This window comes from Chenopodium album, chromosome 5, assembly GCF_948465745.1.
Source record: "Chenopodium album chromosome 5, dcCheAlbu1.1, whole genome shotgun sequence".
NCBI lineage: Eukaryota > Viridiplantae > Streptophyta > Magnoliopsida > Caryophyllales > Amaranthaceae > Chenopodium > Chenopodium album.
This window is the reverse complement of record NC_137838.1, coordinates 22,925,837-22,947,985: the sequence shown is the minus strand read 5'-3', so window position 1 is coordinate 22,947,985 and position 22,149 is coordinate 22,925,837.

Below are 22,149 nucleotides of genomic sequence, written 5' to 3'. Positions count from 1 at the left end.
CTTCTTTAATTTAAGAGATAAAGATCTAACAAATATTGTAGATGGTAGTGTAGTTAATTTGAAAGAATTTGCACGCCATTACTTTGTGTAGACACCCATTTGTGTCTCCCCAAAACCAACCCGGTGATGAGTACCTTTCACGTCGAATAATAATCGAATGAAGTGAAAGTGGAGAAAGTCTAGTGTTGCGGATAGTTTTAATTTCTTTTCTCTTCTCTCTGTTTTTGAAAACCTATTTTAAGAAAAACAGCCAATCCAGTTTGGTTGGTCCATGATATGGGTCCAATAGTAGTGTAGTTGGATGGGGCTTGACAAGAGCTTTCCAACGATATATTATAAGCCCAATTTCGATGAATATTGAGGAATTTATGGCCAATTTACTGAACTGGGCCCGGTTTGAGCCTTATATGCGGCCCAGTGATCTAGGGGAGGGCCTAATATAGATTTATCATTCCTAATGCAATTAGGAATGGTTTTAGTCTTCTAGATTCTTCTAGAAGGTTCTTTTCATTCCTAATTCAACTAGCATTGATAAATTGACTTTTGTTGACTTTTCAGAGTTTTAATTAAAATCAAAGAGCATTTTTTAGGGAAATACGATTTTATCCTCCTGTACGGCAACTTATATCTGATTTTAAGAAAACGCGTGATTTTCTGAATCTGCGCCAAACGCCAGCGGTAGCGCCTGGTGCTACGCTTGGGGCCTGGCGCTAGCATTGGCGCCTAGCGCCAATAGCCAGCGTCTGGCGCCAACTCGGTTTTATGTGCGCCAGAACTTTGTTTTGATATTTTATCTTTTTGGCTGAATTTCTTTATAAATAACGTCGTAAAAACTCCGTTTTCGATAACCAGTTTTCATCTACATTCATCAACATTCATCTACAATTTACCAACTCTCATCAAGATTTTCTTGATTACTCTCTCTCTCTCTCTTTTTCTAAACTAGCTTCTCTCAAATATAAAAATTCCGCAATCATTAGATCTAGAAACGCCTAGCCATATTCGAAGTTGCCTTCGCCCTAGACGTGAAAGGTTTAATTTCTGAGGGTTTGGTCCTAAATCTCTCTTTCAATTATTTAATTTAATTGTTTTAATTATTATTTTCCTTGAAGTTAATCACGTGTGTATTTTGTTATTAAAGAGGTACGAGGAATCAAAGTAAGTGCTTTAATGGTTTTTATTGATATTATGATATAGAAATCATGCTTAGATTGTTATTTTGATTCCTAGTATCATGTTTAGGATGTTCCTAGTATCATGTGAGGATGCTTTCTTTAGTATGATATTTAGGGTGATTTGCTTATAACAATCATGATTCCTGTGATGCTTCCTATTTTCTTTCCTAATATTCATGTTAGTATCATGTTAGGGCTAAATATATTATTTTTTATTTGTTTAGTGACATGCTAGGGTTTTTTTTAATCTTGTTAGTATCGTGCCTAGGATCTTGCTATTATTATTATTATTATTATTATTATTATTATTATTATTATTATTATTATTATTATTATTATTATTATTATTATTATTATTATTATTATTATTATTATTATTATTATTATTATTATTATTATTATTATTATTATTATTATTATTATTATTATTATTATTATTATTATTATTATTATTATTATTATTATTATTATTATTATTATTATTATTATTATTATTATTATTATGCTTTAACATGATTATGTTAATTATGATTATAATTGTTATAATTTATGATCATGATTATTTTAATTATTATTATTATGGTTATAATTATTATTTTGATTATAATTTATTATTATGTTGCTTGATTATATTTATTGTATTGCTTGATCACGCCTTTTATGCATGTTTAAAGGGAATTTGTACTTGTAATCACGCTTAATAAGATAATTAATAATCTTGTTTAGGGTTAATTTGATTATAATTCAAGTGATCGCCAATAATAGTTTTATTTGTGCATTAATATTCAACAACCAACATAGATAAACAAGTTTAGAGTAAACCTATTGATTGCATGTTAATCAGAAAGCTCACATGAATACGATCAGAATAAAGTAGAGACCTATTATTAGGGCAGGTTCAATCTCTTTTAGATTGGATTTGTACCTTCATCCCCGAACCCTATTTGGTTCAAGACCTTATGGAGTTGACGATCTCTTGGATCGTTAAGGGGTGTAACCTTCACCCTGTGAACGGTTTACAAGTTCCTAAAACTTGTTGGCAACTCTTTTGCTTTATCTTCTTCCCTTTTGGACGCCACCGTACTTTATTGTATGATCACAGTGGGGTTCAAGCTAGGGGGTTAACGCTTGAAATTATTCCCTACACTTTGATAGACCTTATTCTAAATCTTTTCATGCTTATAGAAAAAGGGCTTTTCTCGTTTGCCTTCTTAACCAATATCTTCTCACTAGTGGTAAAACTAATGAGGGCCAAGCAATTATATCAACTATTTTAAAGCAAATCGAATCTGGGAGAAATCCAATGCCATTAATTGTTGAAGAGACTATGCTTAGTCTTGATGAATTGAAGAGAAATCCAAAAGCACCTTTTCGAGGCTCTCCAATTTTATTACAGGTAGAAAAATAATATTTTTAATTACAGAAATCAAAAACATATTTTTATATAATAATATTAAATTATTTGCATTGAGTTTCTTTCAGATATGGCTGATGGAGGGACTAGAATTAATTAGTCCTCCCAGCAATGTTGAAAAATATACTCCAAATTGCTTTGTGAGGCGAAAGAAACGCTTCTCTAAGATGGGGCGCCATGAATGGAAAAAAGTCTTTGCTTCTTGCAACTTTGCTATCAAGTGGGTCATCCCTTGGTGGAAAACAGAGAAGATGGTTGGTGTCAACAAGCAACCTTTCTATCATCTTCCAAGCTTAACCAAGATGACTTTTTATTATTGCTTCAGGGTTAAAGGACAGTCCGACCTACTTCAAACAATTTCTTCTGGTGATCTTCGTCGTCCCTATGAGTTCCCTATTTCACAAGAAGTAGAAAAAATTTGATGCATATTGGAGCGCTAGACCTTTATGGGAAGTGATTACCTTAAAAGTTCCTCCTTCCTTGCCCAATGATGTAAAGAGGTTGCTTCTCAAGAAACCTTCAAAGGACATAAAGAAATATCAGAGTAAAACCAATTTGAAGAATCGTCTAGGTGACAAGGTGATTCCAGTTAAGGAACGCTTGGGTGAAAAGATTGAATTCAAAACACCTATGATGCCTAAGAAGAAAAACTCTACAAAGGATAAAGGGAAAAGAAAAGCTGACACTTTAGAGAAGAAGGTTTGGGTAGAGAAGAAACACGGAGTCCTAGCTAAGGGAGAAACTATTTACTCCAAAATTGAATGTAGGTCTTCTAAAGGATGCTTACTAGCTAAAGTCATGGACGATGAAGAGGATGCAAATAAAAATTAGGAGAGAGCAAAGAAAGAGAAGAAAGATTGAAGCATTGCTTAACTTTCAATTTATTAGACTTAGTTTTAAATTTAAAGTTAATTTGTTTTATTAAGCTTTATTTAAATTCCATCAATAATGTAATTTTTAGTTTTTTATTAATAAAATTTCAACTTTTAAATTAAATCATCTTCTTTAAATTTAATTTATTAAAGCAATGAAAACAGAAAATTTATTTTCCAGAAATTTTTTCGAGTACGGAAGCCGAAAATTTTCCGAAAACACCGAATTTGCCCAGATGCTCCCAGAAGAGCGGCGCTGCTGTTTTATGGCTGTCGCCGACAGCTGCTGTCTGGCGTATGGCGACAGGCTTTTTTCTGTGACGCCGATGTTCCGTTGAATTTCTGTCGAATTTCTTTTTATATCTGGGATGCGAGGTTTGCGAAAATTAAGTTGGCTGCACCCGTAAAGGGTTGCCTACGTATCCTTTCTTAAGGAATCAGGCCAAACGTAGCTCTCTTGAGTACCCTACTTAAGTAATTATGGTAGTACTTTTTAAGTTGGTCAAGATTTGTCATGTTCGAGAACTCATTGCCATCCATATCCGTTAACTTTTCCGCACCTCCTGATAGGATTGTTTTGACAATATAGGGTCTGGACCAATTAGGCCTAAATTTGCCTCTTGGATCCAAAACATTTTTCCTTAATGCTTTTAACACCAAGTCTCCTACTTTGATGCTTCTTGTCTTGACCTTCTTATTAAAATGCCTATCCATACGAGTTTGATAGCATTGAGTATGATGTAGAGCTTCTAGTCGCTTTTCATTAAGTAGAATTAGCTCTTCATATCTTGTTCTAGTCCATTCGACTTCATCGAGTTTACTTTCTAGTGCAATGCGTAGAGATGGTATCTCTAGCTCTACAGGTTGTACGACATCTATTCCATAAACCAAGGAGAATGGAATATTTGTTGTTGATGTGCGAATTGACGTGCGATGACCCCAAAGTGCGAAATGGAATTTGTCAAGCCAATCCTTGTAATATTCTGTCATTTTCTCGATGATAGTCTTTATATTTTTATTAGTTGCTTCAACTGCTCCATTTGCTTGAGGTATATAAGGAGAAGAATGATGGTGTTGAATGCCATATTTTTGTAACAATTCTTCACACCCAGCTTGAAAGTGAGTTCCATTGTCACTTATCATTTCATGTGGGACTCCATATCGACAAATGATATTCCTTTTGATAAAGAGTGTTACATGTTTTGCAGTGAGCTTAGCATATGATTGTGCTTCAACCCACTTTGTGAAGTAATCGATTGCTACTAGGATGTATTTGTGACCTCCTGTTCCTGGAGGGGTAATTTTACCAATGATATCAATCCCCCATGTAGAGAATGGCCATGGTGAAGTGTAGGTGTAAAGTAGAGATGGAGAAACATATTGTAAATTGGTGTAGATTTGGCATTTAGGGCATCTTTTTACATATTTATGACAATCCATATTCATGGTAGTCCAATAGTATCCTTCTCGCATTATCTTTTGGACTAGCATTTTTCCATTAACATGGGTTCCACAAATGCCTTCGTGGACTATCCTCATAGCTCTTTGGGCATCCTTTTTCCCTACACATAAGAGGGCTCGATCCTTAGGTACCTTTTTATGTAACTCATTGTCTATGAGTACGTATTGGGAAGCCAAGTCTTAATGCTCGTTTTGCTCTTTTGTCGGCATGAGGAGGGTATTCTCCTTTGGTGACATAGTTAAGTATATCCATGTACCACAGTTCTTCTTCTTCTTCTTCTTCTTCTTCTTCTTCTTCTTCTTCTTCTTCTTCTTCTTTTTCTTCTTCTTCTTCTTCTTCTTCTTCTTCTTCTTCTTCTTCATCTTGGACTAATTTATCGTCTTCTATAGCTTGAATATAAGCCGGTTTGTGCCTTTTCTCTATAGTTAGAGGCATTTGCTCGATTTCCGTAGGAATCCTAACCATTGAGGCTAGTCTTGCCAAGGCATCGGCAAATTGATTTTCCTCTCTAGGTAAATATGTGTATTATACCTTTTCTAACTAATTAGTGTGAGTTTCTAGATAAGTTTGGTAAGGTTCTAGACTTTTACTCCTTACTTTCCATCTTTTAGAAATCTGATTGATGATCAATGAAGAGTCTCCGAATATTCGTAATTTGTTCACTCCCAATGCCAAAGCTGTTTCAAGGCCTACCACGCATGTTTCGTATTCAACAGCGTTGTTGGTAATGTCGAAATCTAATTTTATGGAGATTGGAACATGCTCTTCTTTAGGTGAAACAAATAATACTCTAACGCCACATCCCTTTTGGGTTGAGGCTCCATCAAAGTATAAAGTCCAAGTATCATCTTCTGTGACCAACAAGTTTTCGTCTGGAAATTCATTGTCGTGTATTCGCGTTGAATCTTCTATTGGAAAATCTGCTAGGAAATCCGAGACCACAGATCCCTTGATAGCCTTTTGAGGCATGAATCTTACGTCGAACTGAGCTAATTTGACTATCCATCTCGATATGCGCCCATTGAGTATAGACTTCTCGAATAGATACTTAAGTAGATCCATTCGGGAAACTACAAAGACTGTATGCACGAGCATGTAATGTCTTAACTTGGTTGTGGCCCACACCAATGCGAGGCACAATTTCTCAAGCGGTGTATAGCGTACTTCATACTCGAGCATCTTTTTAATTAGATATTAAATGGCATTTTCTTTACCTTCAACTTCTTATGCAAGCATGGCTCCCATTGTCTCTTTGGTGATTGTTAAGTACAATCGAAAAGTTATCCCGGGAAGTGCTGGTGCTAATACGGGAGGATTTGCGAGATAGGCTTTGATCTTTTCAAATGCTTTTTGACATTCATCGTCCCATATTACTGGTACATTCTTTTTGAGCTTTTTAAATATTGGTTCACATATTGTTCTTAATTTTGATATGAACCTACTTATATATTGCAACCGGCCAATAAATCCTCGAATTTATTTCTCGGTTTTGGGCGGTGGCATTGATATGACTGCCTTGATCTTGGTTGGGTCTATCTCTATTCCTCTAGAGCTTATGACGTATCCCAAAAGCTTGCTTGAGGTGACTCCAAAAGCACACTTGGATGGATTCAACCTCATGTTGTATTTCTTTAGCCTTTCAAAGAATTTTCTCAAGGCTAATTGATGTCCTGGGCGATCTTTTGACTTCACAATCATATCATCCACATATACTTCAACTTCTTTGTGCATTATGTCATGGAGTAAGGCAGTCGCTGCTCGTTGGTAAGTAGACCCCACGTTTTTGAACCCGAATGGCATTACAGTGTAACAATAAGTACCCCATGGTGTTATGAAGGTTGTTTTCTCCATGTCTTCTTCTTCCATGAGAATCTAATTGTACCCCGCGTATCAATACATGAACGAGAGAAGTGCATGATTCGCTGTATTATCTACCAGGATATCGATGTGTGGTAAAGGGAAGTCGTCCTTTGGACTTGTCTTATTTAAGTCTCGATAGTCGACACACATTTTTACTCTTCCATCCTTCTTCAGAACTGGGACGACGTTAGCTACCCATTCGGGGTATTTGGATACCCTGATAAAACCTGCAGTTATTTGTTTTTTAAGTTCTTCTTTTATTTTAAGAGCTACGTCGGGTTTCATTCGACGCAACTTTTGTTTTACAGGTTTCATTCCTTGAATTAGTGGTATAGTGTGTTAAGCTATTTCTCTATTAATACATGGCATATCTTCATATGACCAAGCAAATAAATCGATAAATTCTTTAAGTAGATCAATTAAATAAGTTCTTTCTTGTTCATTAAGTGTTAATCCGATTTTAAATTCTCTTTTACTGGTTGAATCATTTGAGATATCAACCGCCTTAGTTTCCTCAATTATTGGCGTTTTCTTTTCAAGTGTTTCCATTGCTTTAATAATTTTTTTGTCATTTTCATTGTTAGTTAAGCAATGCTCGTCATCTTGGGTTAAAGAAAAACACGAGGAGTAATAAGAAGAAGACATATTATTGAATTCGGAAATCATTACATCTAAAAGGGAAATGTCCTCAGGGACTTGATTACTAACTATCTTAGAAGTAGAAATAGAAGAAGGAGGGGGTGCTACAACTAAGGACTTGGATGACTCTACAAGAAAGGACTCTGACTCTGACGACTCTTCAAACATCAGTCCTTGCCCTGTCGTTATGGAGATTTTTCTTCCACTTAGAGTAGTCACCTTGACTGTCTTGCGCCACCCTTGTACTGATCCTTGTGCTGGAGTGATGGGCTTTGAAGGGTCAAAGTTATCGCTTTGTAGGACCGTTTTGATGAGAGAGGAGTTATCCTCTATGTATCTCGGCTCATCTTTTTCTCGCCCAAATAATAATCCCATGACATTAAAGTCAAAGCATGGGGGTTCTTTCTCCTTGTGGATAGGAGTTGGGATTTCATCTAGAAAGTAGCAATCTAAGAAAATTTCGAATCCCGGTTGCCTTATGCCATTTACAATAAAAGGTTCGGTAAATTCATAGCATGGATAGTCTTCTCCTTCTTTTATGAATTGTCCATTGAGAGTAAGAGGATACTGATCCATTGGGATTGCTTTCTTTTGGATGCGAGCGTTCCTACGCGCCTTAGACCTTTCTTGGGCTCGCTTAAGATCTTCCCGAGTCGGTTCGAAGCCAAGTCAAAAAGTATCTAACTTAGGGGGGCCACGTAATTCCAGCTGTTTTGCTATTCCTTTTTTCTTTCCTAGAGTCAATCCAGGAAAATGCCCTTGTTTCTTAAGAATAGCATTTACCGTCATATTGGAGTGGGGGTCGTGGCAAAGAGGGGTCATTTCATCCTCCTCGATTAAGGAGATTCTTCATTAAAGCCCCACAAGTCTTCATCACCTTCATCGTGCTCTACATTAATGATTGGATTTTCCACAGCTTTAATCCTCATGGGTGAAGCGTCGATTGTGATAGGGATTCCTCCAACTATGGATTTTACCTGTTGGTGGAGAGATGAAGGGACAACCTTTAGGTAATGAAGCCAAGGGCGTCCGAACAATAAGTTGAATGAAGCTTTAATATCTACCACTTGAAAGGTAGTAGCATGTTCTATTCCTATCGCCGTTATATTCATGGCAATCTTACAAAGAGATTGGCGACGAGTGTTTTCATAAGCTCTTATTCCTTGTGTTGACGGGATTAAGTCTTCATCCCTTATGCCTAACATCCTCGCAGTTCTGAGTGGGCAGACATTAATTGTTGATCCATTGTCTACAAGAGTCATTGGGACGTTCATTCTCTTCCAAACCACTGTGAGGTTTAGTGCCTTACAATGCTTGTCATCTTCTGGAGGTAAATCTTTATCAGAAAAGGTGATCAAGTTGATAGGCATAGGGAGATCACTCGTAAGGAAGTTATCCAACCCCTTAGGAGTGGTGTTAGAATCTATCCCTATCTTATCCAAGGCATTAATCACTTCCAACCTATGTTCTCGAGATGTAGCTAGAAGCTTCCATACGTTCATCTCGAACTTGGTCTTTTTGAATTGCTTGACAATATCATTGTCTTCTATGATAGGTATGGGAACTTGCTGCGTACTCGGCATAGGTTGTGTTGAGATGGGAGATTGCGTTCTCCCAGATCTTGTGAGGACGTCTATAGGTGAATCCTCTTCATTCCAGAAATCACCTACTGAATAAGACATTGAAAGTGGAGGTCTTTCCATGTCTTTTACGTAGACGTCTTCTTCATCGCTGTCCCAAACCCCATTAATGCTTATGTCTTCTTCTTGTGGGATTTGGACTAGCTTCTTATCATCAATCATTTTCTAAATTAAATCTTTAAATTTAAAACAGTTTTCGATAGTGTGTCCCCCTGATTGATGGTATTGACAATATAATCTATCTATCCACTTTAGCGATTCAAATGGTCTCGGTTTGAGAGGTTTGACCTTACCACTCTCGGAGAGCATTTTGAACATTTTAGCATATGAAGTCCCAATTGGAGTATAGAGTTTATTACTCTTCTTGGGTCTGTCAATTACTTGTAAAGAGAAGGCTTTCTTCTTCGTGGGTGGAATTTTGTCACACTTTTTCTGAAGCTCCTCTACTTGTTACTTTGCGAATTCGAGAGTCTCACGTAGCAAATGTGTTCCCTCCCACATGGACCATATAAGCATTCGTACGTCTTCCTTGCTTTTTGGTTAAGGAAGGTCATCCATGGCATCGAAAAAGATCTCCTCCTCTTCTTCGATAGCATGAATTTCTTCAATAGGCTTGATGAGAGATGAGGGATCAACCTCGTTTTCCTCATCAGATATGGCCAAGGAATGAGAGAGAGGTGCATTTTCGATGCTTGGCTTCTTACTGGCAGGGGGCAATGGTAGTTTGTTATTATCAATTAAATCTTGGATAGCTTCCTTAAGCTCCCAATAATTTTCAGTGAGGTGAACCCTACCTTGGTGATATTTGCAGTTTGCATTGGGATTCCAATTAGTTGTCCTCTTTTCAACTGGTGGGTCCCCAAATGGTCCAATAGGAGTTATAATACCTTTTGCATTTAGTCGGTCAAATGCGGTGACATAACTCATTCTAATAGGAGTAAAGTTCCTCCTAAATGGTTTCTTTTGTCCTTGGTTGTTCATAGCAAGGACTTCACTCAAATTAAAGGTGCTAACATTGTTTGAGTGGGTGGTTTGCTAGAAGAAGGATTGTCGTTCTTCTTGCCTTTCCAGCCACTATTGGAGTTATTATTAGCAGCTTTTAGCTTAGCCAGGTCATCTTCAATATTAATTCCAATGTCATAGACGGCCTTCAAGGTATATACACTACAAAAAAATAACCATTTCGTAGCGATTATTTTAACCTTTAGTATCGATTGTAATTGCAACAAAAAGCTTTCCCAACGAATGGTCATTAACTAAGTAAACTTTCGTTCCTTAATAGCAAAGATTCACCTTTAAGAAACCAACAATGTGAACTTGCAAGAAGATTAAAGAACATCAAGCATATAAAGACTTTAATCACAAATAAATCAATTCTAAACCCTAGAACATGCTCAAGATCCAATTACACCACAACCATCCCCTTAATGGGAAAATTACTCACTAATAATGCTAATAACAAGATTAATTAACAAATAATCAAGAATAAACATGATTAACAAGCAATACCAACAACTAAAATAATAATAAAAAGAAAGCAAATAAAATAGAGGAGAGAGAGTTAGAGATTCTCATTGATTGAATGTGAAAATCTACAAACAAGATGATCAATCTTCTTCTTCAATATCCAAGCTCAACAATGGTGAAACCCTCACTTTCTCTCTCTAAAATACTCCAATACTAACCTAAACCTAGAGAGAGAAGCTCTCTTAAAACTAATTACAGAATTGTATAATTGGTTAATTCCCCCCCTCTCTTTAATTACCCCAAAATTTGGTTTATATACAAAGCTAATAAAATAAAAGAGAAAATAAATATAAAGAAATCAAAAGAGAAAAATGAAAATAAAAATAAAAGAAAGAAATAAGAAAAGGAAAGTAAAAGAAATAAAATTAAAAGAAAAAGAAAAATAAACCAAAAACAAATCTCCCCAAAACCAATCAGACGCTTTTTTCCCTCCTTCACATTTGGCTGCTTGAACTCCATTGAAGCGCATCTTCATCACCATTGTTCATCAACTCCATCAATGGCTATCCTCGCTTCGACCTTCAATATCAAACGTTCGATCTTATTAAACATCATGTGCGAAGCTCGTGAAATGGTTCAGTCGAACTATGGGTTGGTGTGGCCGAAATACGGGGTTGGTTCGGTCGAACCATTGGTGTGTTTGAACACATCTCTTCAAATTACAAAACTTCAAAAGTTTATGACTCGCACTTTGACCGAACTCCTATGCGGTTTGCTCGAACCCGATTGATTTTGAATTGCTCTGATTTTGGGCGCTTGATTGTGCGAATTGATGGGGTTGATTTGGGCGCAATTGTTGCTGCTGGGGAAAGGTGGGTTTGCGCAGGGAGGAGAGCTGCTCTGTGCACCGATTTGAGTGGCTAAAGGTGGTTGATTGATGTGGGTTTTGGTGGACGGTGGTGCAGGGTTATTGGTGGCGATTGGAGGCAGTGGCAGTGGCTGGTGCAGCTGCTATACTGGTGTAGATGTTGCGGGATGGTTGGTGTGAGGGATGTTTTTGTTGTTGTTGCGATGCTGGAATTGAGGGAGCAGGAAGTTGCGTGGGCTGGTTGACGTGAGGGAGCAGGTTGCGTGAGCAACGCTGCTGTTGTTGGTATTGTTGTTGGTGAATTGGGGTGAGATGCGTGGGAGTTTGCTGGGAAAGATGAAATTGGGTGGTCTAGGTTGCAGCTCGTGCCGGTGAGGTGAAGAGGGAACAGGGGAAGGGTGGTTGATGGTGTGGTGAAGGGAGCAGGGGAAAGGTGGCTGATGGTGTGGTGAAGGGAGCAGGGGAAGTGTTGATTGGTTTTGCTGGTGTGGTGGAGGATAGGAGACGGTGGGGTAAAGATTAAGGTGGGCAACAATCAGCAACTTAGCAAAGAATTGCACACACTTTTACACGTCCCCGAACTCCGAACTTCCTTCACATGAAACTCGGGACCCTAAACACAAAACCGAGGAGAAATCAAGACAAATAAAAATGAAATAAATAAATTAGGAATAAATAAAGTAAAATAAGAAAAGAGAAATAACAATAACTAATAAAAATTAAATAAAACTATACAAGTAAATAAAATCAAATAAATAACAAAATAAACTTAAAACTAATTAAAATAAATAAAAGTAAATTAGAATACTTTCAAGTAAAAATAAAGAACATATTATAACAAATCAAAAGCAAATAAAATATGAAAAATAAACTAATTCTAATAAAAACTACGAAAAGAACTAAAACACGACAAAATTACCAAATAAACAAGAAATGTTATTAAAGAGAAAACAATAGAAAGAAAGGGAAAATAAGATAAAATAAACACGAAAATGACTCTAAAAATACTTCCTAAGAGTGACATAAATGTCACTTATCAGGAAGCCTTACCTTTTGAAGGGTTGGCGCGAGTGGATGGTACACCGCGAGTTAAAAACTCGCTTCCAGGGCTTGGTGAATTCAACATTCTCGGATGTACCCTTTGTTGCACAGAGCGTTCAATCAGGTAGATGGAGCATAAATTCCCAGAGGGTTATGTCCATATGTAGAACACATATGGGTTTCAGAAAAGTGAGAAAACTCAATCAGGAATTAGGATCGAGCAAACAGTGCTAAAAACTGGTCAAAATTAGAACGCATATTTCTGGCTCGGTATTGGAAGAACTTGGCGCCAGCGAAAAGAGGCCGGTGCCGAAATTTGGCTTTGGCGCCTGGCGACAGTGTCAAATTCTCGACGACATACTCTGTTTTCTGACGCTAGTTCCTACATGCCTCAGCAGCTTTCTATGCTCAATAAAATTTTTCAGTTTCGCGCAACATTATTTTGATCCTAGTTGTGAAAGATATTCCTCAAATTTCCTACGTGTAAAAATCCTATGTTTTTAACTCATTACGGATGTGTAGGGAATAATTTCAAGCCTTTAAAATCCCACTAGCTTGAACCCCACTGTGATCATACACTAAAGTACGGTGGCGTCCAAGAGGGAAGAAGATAGAGCAAAAGAGTCGCCAACAAGTTTTTAAGGAACTTGTAAACCGTTCACGAGGTGAAGGTTACACCCCTTAACGATCCAAGAGATCGTCAACTCCATAAGGTCATGAACCAAATAAGGGTTCGGGGATGATGGTACAAATCCAACCTAAAAGAGATTGAACCTGCCCTAATAATAGGCCTTTACTTTATTCTGCTCGTATTCATGTGCGCTTTCTGACTAACATACAATCAATAGGATTAACCCTAAACCTGTTTATCTATGTTGGTTGAATTTAATGCACAAATAAACTATTATTGGCGATCACTTGAATTATAATCAAAGTTAACCTAACAAGATTATTAATTATCTTATTAAGCGTGATTGCAAGTACAAATTCGCTTTAACATGCAATAAAGGTGATCAAGCAATAAAGAATAAATAATGTATCAAGCAACATAATAATAATCATGATAATAATCATAAAAAATCATGACAATAATGAATATCATAATCATAGCAATTAGAAATATTAATAATCATAATTATAACAATATTCATGTTAAAGCATAATAAAAGTAAGATCCTAGGCATGATACTAACAAGATTCATAACAAACCCTAGCATGTCACTAAGCGATAAAAAAAATCAAATCTTTAGCCCTAACATGATACTAACATGAATAAATATTAGGAAGAAAATAAAAAGCATCATAGCAATCATGTTTAATATTAAAAATACCCTAGACATGATACTAGGAATATCATAATAACAATATAGACATGATGTCTACATGATAATATCAATAAATCAATTAAAGTACTTACTTGGATGCCTCGTACCTCTTTCTAATAACAAAATACACACGTTAGTAACTTCAAGGAAAATAATAATCAAAGCAATTAAATTAAATAATTGAAATAGAGAGATTTGGGACCAAACCCTCAGAAATTAAAACCTTTCACGTCTAGGGCGAAGGCAACTTCGAATATGGCTAGGCGTTTCTAGATCTTATGAATGCGGAATTTCGTATGAAAAAAGCAAGAAAGAATTGAATGCTAAAGAATACTTGAGAATGATGAATGAAAGATGTAGATGATGAATGAATTGTAGATGAAGATTGTAGGTGAATGAAAACGGAGTTTTTAATACGATATTTATAGAGAAAATCAGCCAAAAAAGATAATTTAACAAAACAGAGTCTGACGATCGCAAAACAGGATTGGCGCCAACCCTGGCTAGCTGGCGCCAGGCACCAGTGGCTAGCGCCTGGCACCAAGGCCTGGGGTTGGACGCCAGTCTTGATTCTAACGCGTTTTCGAAAATCCGATAAGTTTACCGTACTGGAAGATAAAATAATATAATTTCTTCGAAAATGCTATTTGATCTTGATTAAAACTCTGAAAAGTCAACAAAGTCAACTTATCAATGCTAATTGAATTAGGAATGAAAAGAACCTTCTAGAAGATTCTAGAAGACTAAAACCATTCCTAATTGCATTAGGAATGATAAATCATATTAGGCCCTCCCCTAGATCATTGGGCCGTACATAAAGCTCAAACCGGACCCAGTTTAGTAAATTGGCCATAACTTCCTCAATATTCATCGGAATTGGGCTTATAATATATCGTTGGAAAGGTCTTTGCAAGCCCCATTCAACTACACCACTATTGGACCCATATCATGGACCAACCAAACTGGATTAGCTGTTTTCTTAAAATAAAGTTTTCCAAAAAAGGGAGAAAGAAAAGAAATAAAAACTTTCCGCAACACTAGACCTTTCCACACTTTCGTTCATTCGATTATGATTCGACGTGAAAGGCACTCATCAGTGGGTTTTGTTTTGGGGAGACACAAATGGGTGTCTACAAGATGGTATTTCCAATGAGATCTTTTTTATGCATATGACAATAAATTTAATCAAAATTACGCACATGAAATACTTAGAACTTTTCGAGTCTCATCCACTCATTCTAAATCATTGCCAAAATAAATTTTAGGAATTAAAATAGAAATCCTTCCCAGCGGACTCGCCAAAAAACTATATAGAATATTTCAAGCATTACCCCAAACTTGAACCCCACTGTGATCATACACTAAAGTACGGTGGCGTCCAATCGGAAAGAAAATAGAGCAAAAGAGTCACCAACAACTTTTAGGAACTTGTAAACCATTCACAGGGTGAAGGTTACAACCCTTAACGATCTAGGAGATCGTTAACTCCAATAGGTCTGGAAGCATAACTAGTAGTTCGGGGATGAAGGTACAAATTCAATCTAAAAGAGAAAGAACCTGCCCTAATAATAGGCCTCTACTGTATTCTGATCGTATTCATGTGCGCTTTCTGAGTAATATGCAATCAATAGGTTTACCCTAAACCTGTTTAGTCTATGTTGGTTGAATATTAATGCACAAACAAAACTATTATTGGCGATCACTTGAATTATAATCATATTAACCCTAAACAAGATTATTAATTATCATATTAAGCGTGATTAGAAGTACAAATTCCCTTTAAACATGCATAAAAGGCATGATCAAGCAATAACAATAAATATCAAGCAACATAATAATAATAATAATAATAATAATAATAATAATAATAATAATAATAATAATAATAATAATAATAATAATAATAATAATAATAATAATAATAATAATAATAATAATAATAATAATAATAATAATAATAATAATAATAATAATAATAATAATAATAATAATAATAATAATAATAATAATAATAATAATAATAATAATAATAATAATAATAATAATAATAATAATAATCTTATTAAAACATAATAATAGCAAGATCCTAGGCGTGATACTAACAAGATTAATAACAAACCCTAGCATGTCACTAAACATATAAAAATCAAAGTTTTAACCCTAACATGATATTAGAAAAAGAATAGGAAGCATCACATGAATCACAATTGTCATATTTGATATTATAACCTTTACCCTAAACATGATACTAGGAAGATCAAAACATCCTAACATGATACAAGGAATCAAAATAACAATCTAAGCATGATTTCTATATCATAATATCAATAAAATCAATTAAAGCACTTACTTGGATGCCTCGTACATCTTTCTAATAACAAAATGCACACGTTAGTAACTTCAAGGAAAATAATAAAATCAAACAATTAAATTAAATAATTGAAATATAGATTAGGGACCAAACCCTCAGAAATTAAAACCTTTCACGTCTAGGGTGAAGGCAACTTTGAACTTGGCTAGGTGTTTCTAGATCTTGTGAATACGGAATTTTGTGTGCAAAAGACTAGTTTAGAAAAGAGAGAGAGAGAGAGATAGTAATCAAGAAATTCTTGATGACAGTTGGTGATAGAAAACGGAAGTTTTAGGAGGCTATTTATAGAGAAAATCAGCCGGGTATGATAAAAAACGAAACAGAGTTTCAAAAAAAATAAAACACGACCGCAGCGCCAAACACGCGCGTGGCGCCAAACGCTGGACTCTAGCGCCAGACGCCAGGTATGGCGCCAGGCGCTGGTCCTGTCGTCAGACGCTGGAAATAAATTTCCACGCGTTTTCTTAATTTGATAAAATTTAGATGTAAGAGAGGGCAAAATCGTATTTTTCTTAAAAACACTTCTTTTATTCTGATTAAAACTCTTAAAAGTCAACTAAAGTCAATCTATCAATGATAATTAAATTAGGAATGAAAAGAACTTTCTAGAAGAATCTAGAAGACTATAATCAATTCTAATTGCATTAGGAATGATAAATCAATATTAGGCCCTCCTCTAGAAGGTTGGGCCGCATATAAATATCAAATCGGGCCCAATTTAGTAATTTGGACATAACTTCCTTATTATTCATCGGAATTAGGCTTATAATATATGGTTGGAAAGCTCATTTCGAACCCGACCCAACTACACCATTATTGGACCCTTTCCATGGACCAAACTAAACTGGATTGGATGTTTTTTTAAAATAGATTTTTCAAAAACAGAGAGAAAGAAAATAAATAAAAACTGACCTCAACACTAGACTTTGCACACTTTCACTTCATTCGATTATGATTCGACGTGAAAGGTACTCATCACTAGGTTTGGTTTTGGGGAGACACAAATGGGTGTCTACATTGAGGCATTGCTTTTCTTTCTTCATAATTTTGCTTTTACTTTGGACTTAGTACCACTTGAGCTTGCACCTTGGCTATTATTCTTCCTAAAAATAATGGTTTGCACGGTTTGAGAGTATCTATGGTTGACTCTAGGATAGAACATGCTAAGGTAGTTGTCTAGAACTATTGGGACCTTGAAATAGGATTCTCTTATTTTCGAAAACTCGTAATTGTTCCCCTTTGGTGGATTTGATGCTTTTAGTGAGTTTTTGCCATAACCTTGTGAGGTTTCTTATTTTTTTTCTAGCCTTATTCAACTACTTGTATGAGCGGCATGGATCCTTGAATTTTGCGGACCTAATCTTGAAACGTAACTCATAATTCTCAAACACGAGACCGAACCTTCAAGGGAGGATAAAGGCATGTTTTCGGGGTTGTAATTTTTCTTTTCTAGGTCGATTTTCTTTATTTTTAATTCTTGGGATCATATTTTCCTACTTGCTAACCATTTAATCCTTTTCCCTTATTTTCAGGCCACATCTTTAGATCTTTGTGCCTTTTGTTTCTTTTTGTTCCATTTTTTGTTTTTGTGAAGCAAATGGTCGTGTTCTTGGAGTTTGTGGTGTATGAGTTTGGGTATTGGTTCTTCTTTGCAAGCAAGCATGTTGTTTGTATCGTTTGTGAATAATGGCAAATACATAAATGAAAAAGCAGTCCAAAGTTACAAAAGGCAAGGAAATTCAATGTATAAATGAAAAAGTTGTCCAAAGTTTAAAAAGGCAAGGACATTGAATAAAGTGGAACGTGAAAAGTTGAGAAAAGGCAAAGCAATTCTTTTTAAGCTTTGGCAAAAAAAAAGTGGAAATGGAAAATTTCAAAAATATTTTGATGTATTCGTTTCTCCATTTGTTTAAAGCATTAATTACAATGCTATTTCCTAGCTTGGGGGGGAAGCATCTAAAGCTTTTTGTATATATGAAGTGGTTATATATTTGAATAAGCTTGGGGGTGTTAGTTTGTTTTTGTTCGGTGATCACTTTGTTTTGGCGTTGAGATTTTGCCAATCTTGCTTCACAACTTAGGTGTACCACCAAATTCTAAATTTTAAACCTACCGGCCTTCACCCTTTTGTACTTTCATTACAACCTTTTGGAAAGACCTTTTGACCTAGTGGTTGAGTCATATAACAAGGGAGGGCATTATGAGTTAAAGAGTAAGGAGAGGGAATGCAAAGTCAAGATGTAGAGAAACCTCAAATCTATTTATTTTTCCGGTTACTTTGAGGAACTATAGAAATGCTCACTAACAGAGGGTTTAAAGCCAAAGGGGAAAATGTGCTAAAATTGTTTTTAAATGAAGGTGAATTGCGTTTTGGTAGTTCTCAATACTTAGCATGCCTTATGTTTCAATCAACCCTCGATATCTTAGAACATGCTTACCATTGTTGTTTTAGAAAGTTCGATATCCTTTCGTGTTTTAATCATGTGCAAAAGTCCATTGTATAAGCATTTCTTTTCTTTTCAAGGTTTTAAACTTTCTCTTTTCTTTTCTTATGCTTTGCCTCTCTTTTAATAAAAAGAGTTATAGGTTAACCTCTAAGGAAACCTTTACGAGAGCATCACTCGTCCTCTAGGGTGATCTAGGGGTTTAAATGGCTTGTTCTTAGTTGCTAAAATTGACCATGATTCCTACGAAAGAGAGTTAGTGTACATTCTTCTTTTTTTTCCTTGTTTTTCTTCTTTCTTGTTTACCCAAATAATGTCATCATTTTCCTTGTAAGTTTTATTTATGTTTTGCTCGAGGACAAGCAAAAGTCTAGCTTGGGGGAATTTGATGAGTGTCATTTATGACTCTTAGGCTAGGTTTTCTCTATAGTTTTGTGCTCATTTTTATTCTTTTATGTCGAATTTTTGGGGAATAATGCTTGATTTGCGTTTGTGTGTGTTAGTTTAGAGAAATGCGTGCTTTTAATGGTTTCCTTTCTATTTTATGCATTTCTCGGCTATTTCTCTCACTTCTTCGTTTCTTTGACTTGTTTTGTAGGTGTGTCGAGTTTCCCGGGATTTAATTATCAAGGAGGAAGCTCGAGCGCATTCAAGGAGTTTGATGGAGCAAAGCTCGGGAATCCAAACATGCAATTCAAGCTAGCTCCGCAAGCATAAGAACTTTAGAAGAAACGCTTTAGCTTGGGATGTTCAAGTGCTTGGAGGTTAAAGGAACTTCCCTTCTCACGAGCATCACCTCGAGTGCACTAATGATAGGATTGCTCGGAAGCGCGGAGTTTGATCGAGGAAGAGAAGGAGCCAAGGCCTCGTGCACCACACAAGGGTGCGCGCGCTGCACAGGGGTGCGTGCACGCAGACCCAGCAATGCGCGCGCGGCTGTTTGGTGCGAGTGCACGGCCCTATGCAGCCAAACGCCAAACGCCAGCATTGGCGCCAGACGCTACAGCTAAAACCTGGCGCCAGTCTCTGTTTGCTGGCACCAAATTCTTCCAATACCGAGCCAGAAATATGCGTTCTAATTTAAACCAGTTTTTTGTATTGTTTGCTCGATCCTACTTCCTGATTGAATTTTTTCTCACTTTTCTGAAACCCATATGTGTTCTACATATGGACATAACCCTCTGGGAATTCATGCTTCATCTACCTGATTGAACGCTCTGAGCAACAAAGGGTACATCCGAGAATGTTGAATTCACCAAACCATGGAAGCGAGTTTTTCTAAAACTCGCGGTGTCCCATCCACTCACGCCAACCCTTCACGGTTAGGCTTCCGCGCGGTGCATCCGGACAATTAACCATGGACCCTTTATTGACTAAACCATATCCTGAACTTTAGAGAACTAGAGCCATGGTTAGGTTGCAAACTCATTGCATCATATTGTGCCTACTTGACTAAATGTGCATTATTTGTTGTGCATATATTCTATGTTTTCTTAACTGTTTGTTTGACTTGTGTTGAGATTAAATAAATTAATGACTTAAAGAACTGTGCCTAATTAATTAATTTGAGTCAATAAAATCTAATATTTTAATCATAATTGACCTAGTACGACTTTGGGCATACCCCTGTTGATTAATAACACCGAAAACAGTCCCAGATTGAAGCTCCAGCATTGGCGCTAAAGTCTGGACTGTAGCGCCACTCTGTGGAGTGTGGTGCCTGGCGACAGCACTGTCGTCTGGCGCTACGCTACACAGTGCGACGCCAGTATTGTTGTTTTGCCGACAGTTCAGATTATTGGTCGAGTCATCACCCAGTGTCTAATTAACCAGTTTGTTAATTAATTCGGTTAATTTTCGCTGTCAATAGTACTTGGTTAATCGAGTTTAGGCACTAAGTCCCATGGTCTTAAACAAGAGTCCAAACATGTCACTTACACTCAACACACACACCAATACACACACTTTGACCATGTCTAAGGGAGTCTTGCATGCGCGTTTTTTCCATCATTTTTTTTAGGGGGGTAAGTCGAATATTAATCCTCCAATTTAAAAACTATACTTAGTTCCCTAAAAATTTGTACATTATTTTTTCCAAAAATATGCACCCATTTTTATTTATTTTTTTTTCCTATTAAAAAAAATCGTAAAGTCAAGGCGATTTGAGTCAAGTAATTAAAACACAAAATGGTTTAAATTACAGCGCGTGGTCAAGAAAGGAAGGACGGTTAATCAAAGACAACCTCTTCGTACAAGTCCAACTTTTCGACAAACCCATAGCTCGTAAGAGGAAAGCTAAGACCATAATGGCAACAAAAGAAAAGGTTAATGAGCTTAGGAACCAACTGGTTACCATGACTGAAACACTGAAGCTCCTCACACTTAAGGTCGATGATCCCGTGAAACAACAACAGATGGACCTCATGCGAGAGAGTCTAAGAAAACTATCTAGCGACTACAAGTTTCAAGGGCTTACTTCACAAGGGGTCTTAGTGGACAAAGATCTTCTTCCGCAGAAGTTCAATGCCAACGACATCCCAAAATTCAGAGCAACTAATAATCCTTATTTTCATTTAAGAGCATTCGAAACGATAACGAGTATTAAGGGTATCGATAAGAAAGTTTCCCCCTCTCTATTCTCACTATCTCTCGAGACCGTTTACCAACAGTGGTTCTTTTCTCTCGAGAAAGAAAAGACCTCTACCTGGGAGTCCATAGCAAGCGCTTTCGTTGATAGATACAAGTGCAACATTCAAGTTGAGACTGACCATAGAGAACTTGAAATCCTCAAGCAGAAAGAGAACGAAGGCTTCACCTCTTTCTTTAACAAATGGAGAGAAACCTCAGCTAAGATGATTGAGGTGCCGAGTGAAAAAGAGTCTGTAAGGTTGTTCATAAAAAACCTTCAAGAAAAGTATTCCAAGCATCTCAAAAATCAAAATAATCTCCATACCTTCAAGGCCGTGTACGACATTGAGATCAATATTGAAGACGACCTGGCTAAGTTAAAAGCTGCCAACAATAACTCCAACAGTGGCTGGAAAGGAAAGAAGAACGACAATCCTTCTTCTTCTAGAACCACCCACTCAAAGAAACTTAGGAATTTTAATTTAGGAGAAGTCCTTGCTATGAACAATCAAGGACAAAAGAAACCATTTAGGAGAAACTTCACTCCTATTAGCATGAGTTATGCTACCGCATTTGATTGATTAAATGCAAAAGGTCTTATAACTCCTATTGGATTATTTGGAGACCCACCAGTCGAAAAGAGGTGAGCTAATTGGAACCCCAATGCACACTGTAAGTAACACCAAGGTAGGGGCCATCTCACCGAAAACTGTTGGAAGCTTAAGGAAGCTATCCAAGACTTAATCGATAACAACAAGCTGCCATTGCCCCCTGCCAGTAAGAAGCCAAGCATTGATAATGCACCTCTCGCTCATGCCTTGGCTATCTCTTATGAGGAAAACGAGGTCGACCCCTCGTCTCTCATTGAACCTGTAAAAGAAATCCATGCCATTGAAAAAGGCGAGAAGATATTCTTCGACGCCATGGATAGCCTTCCAGAACC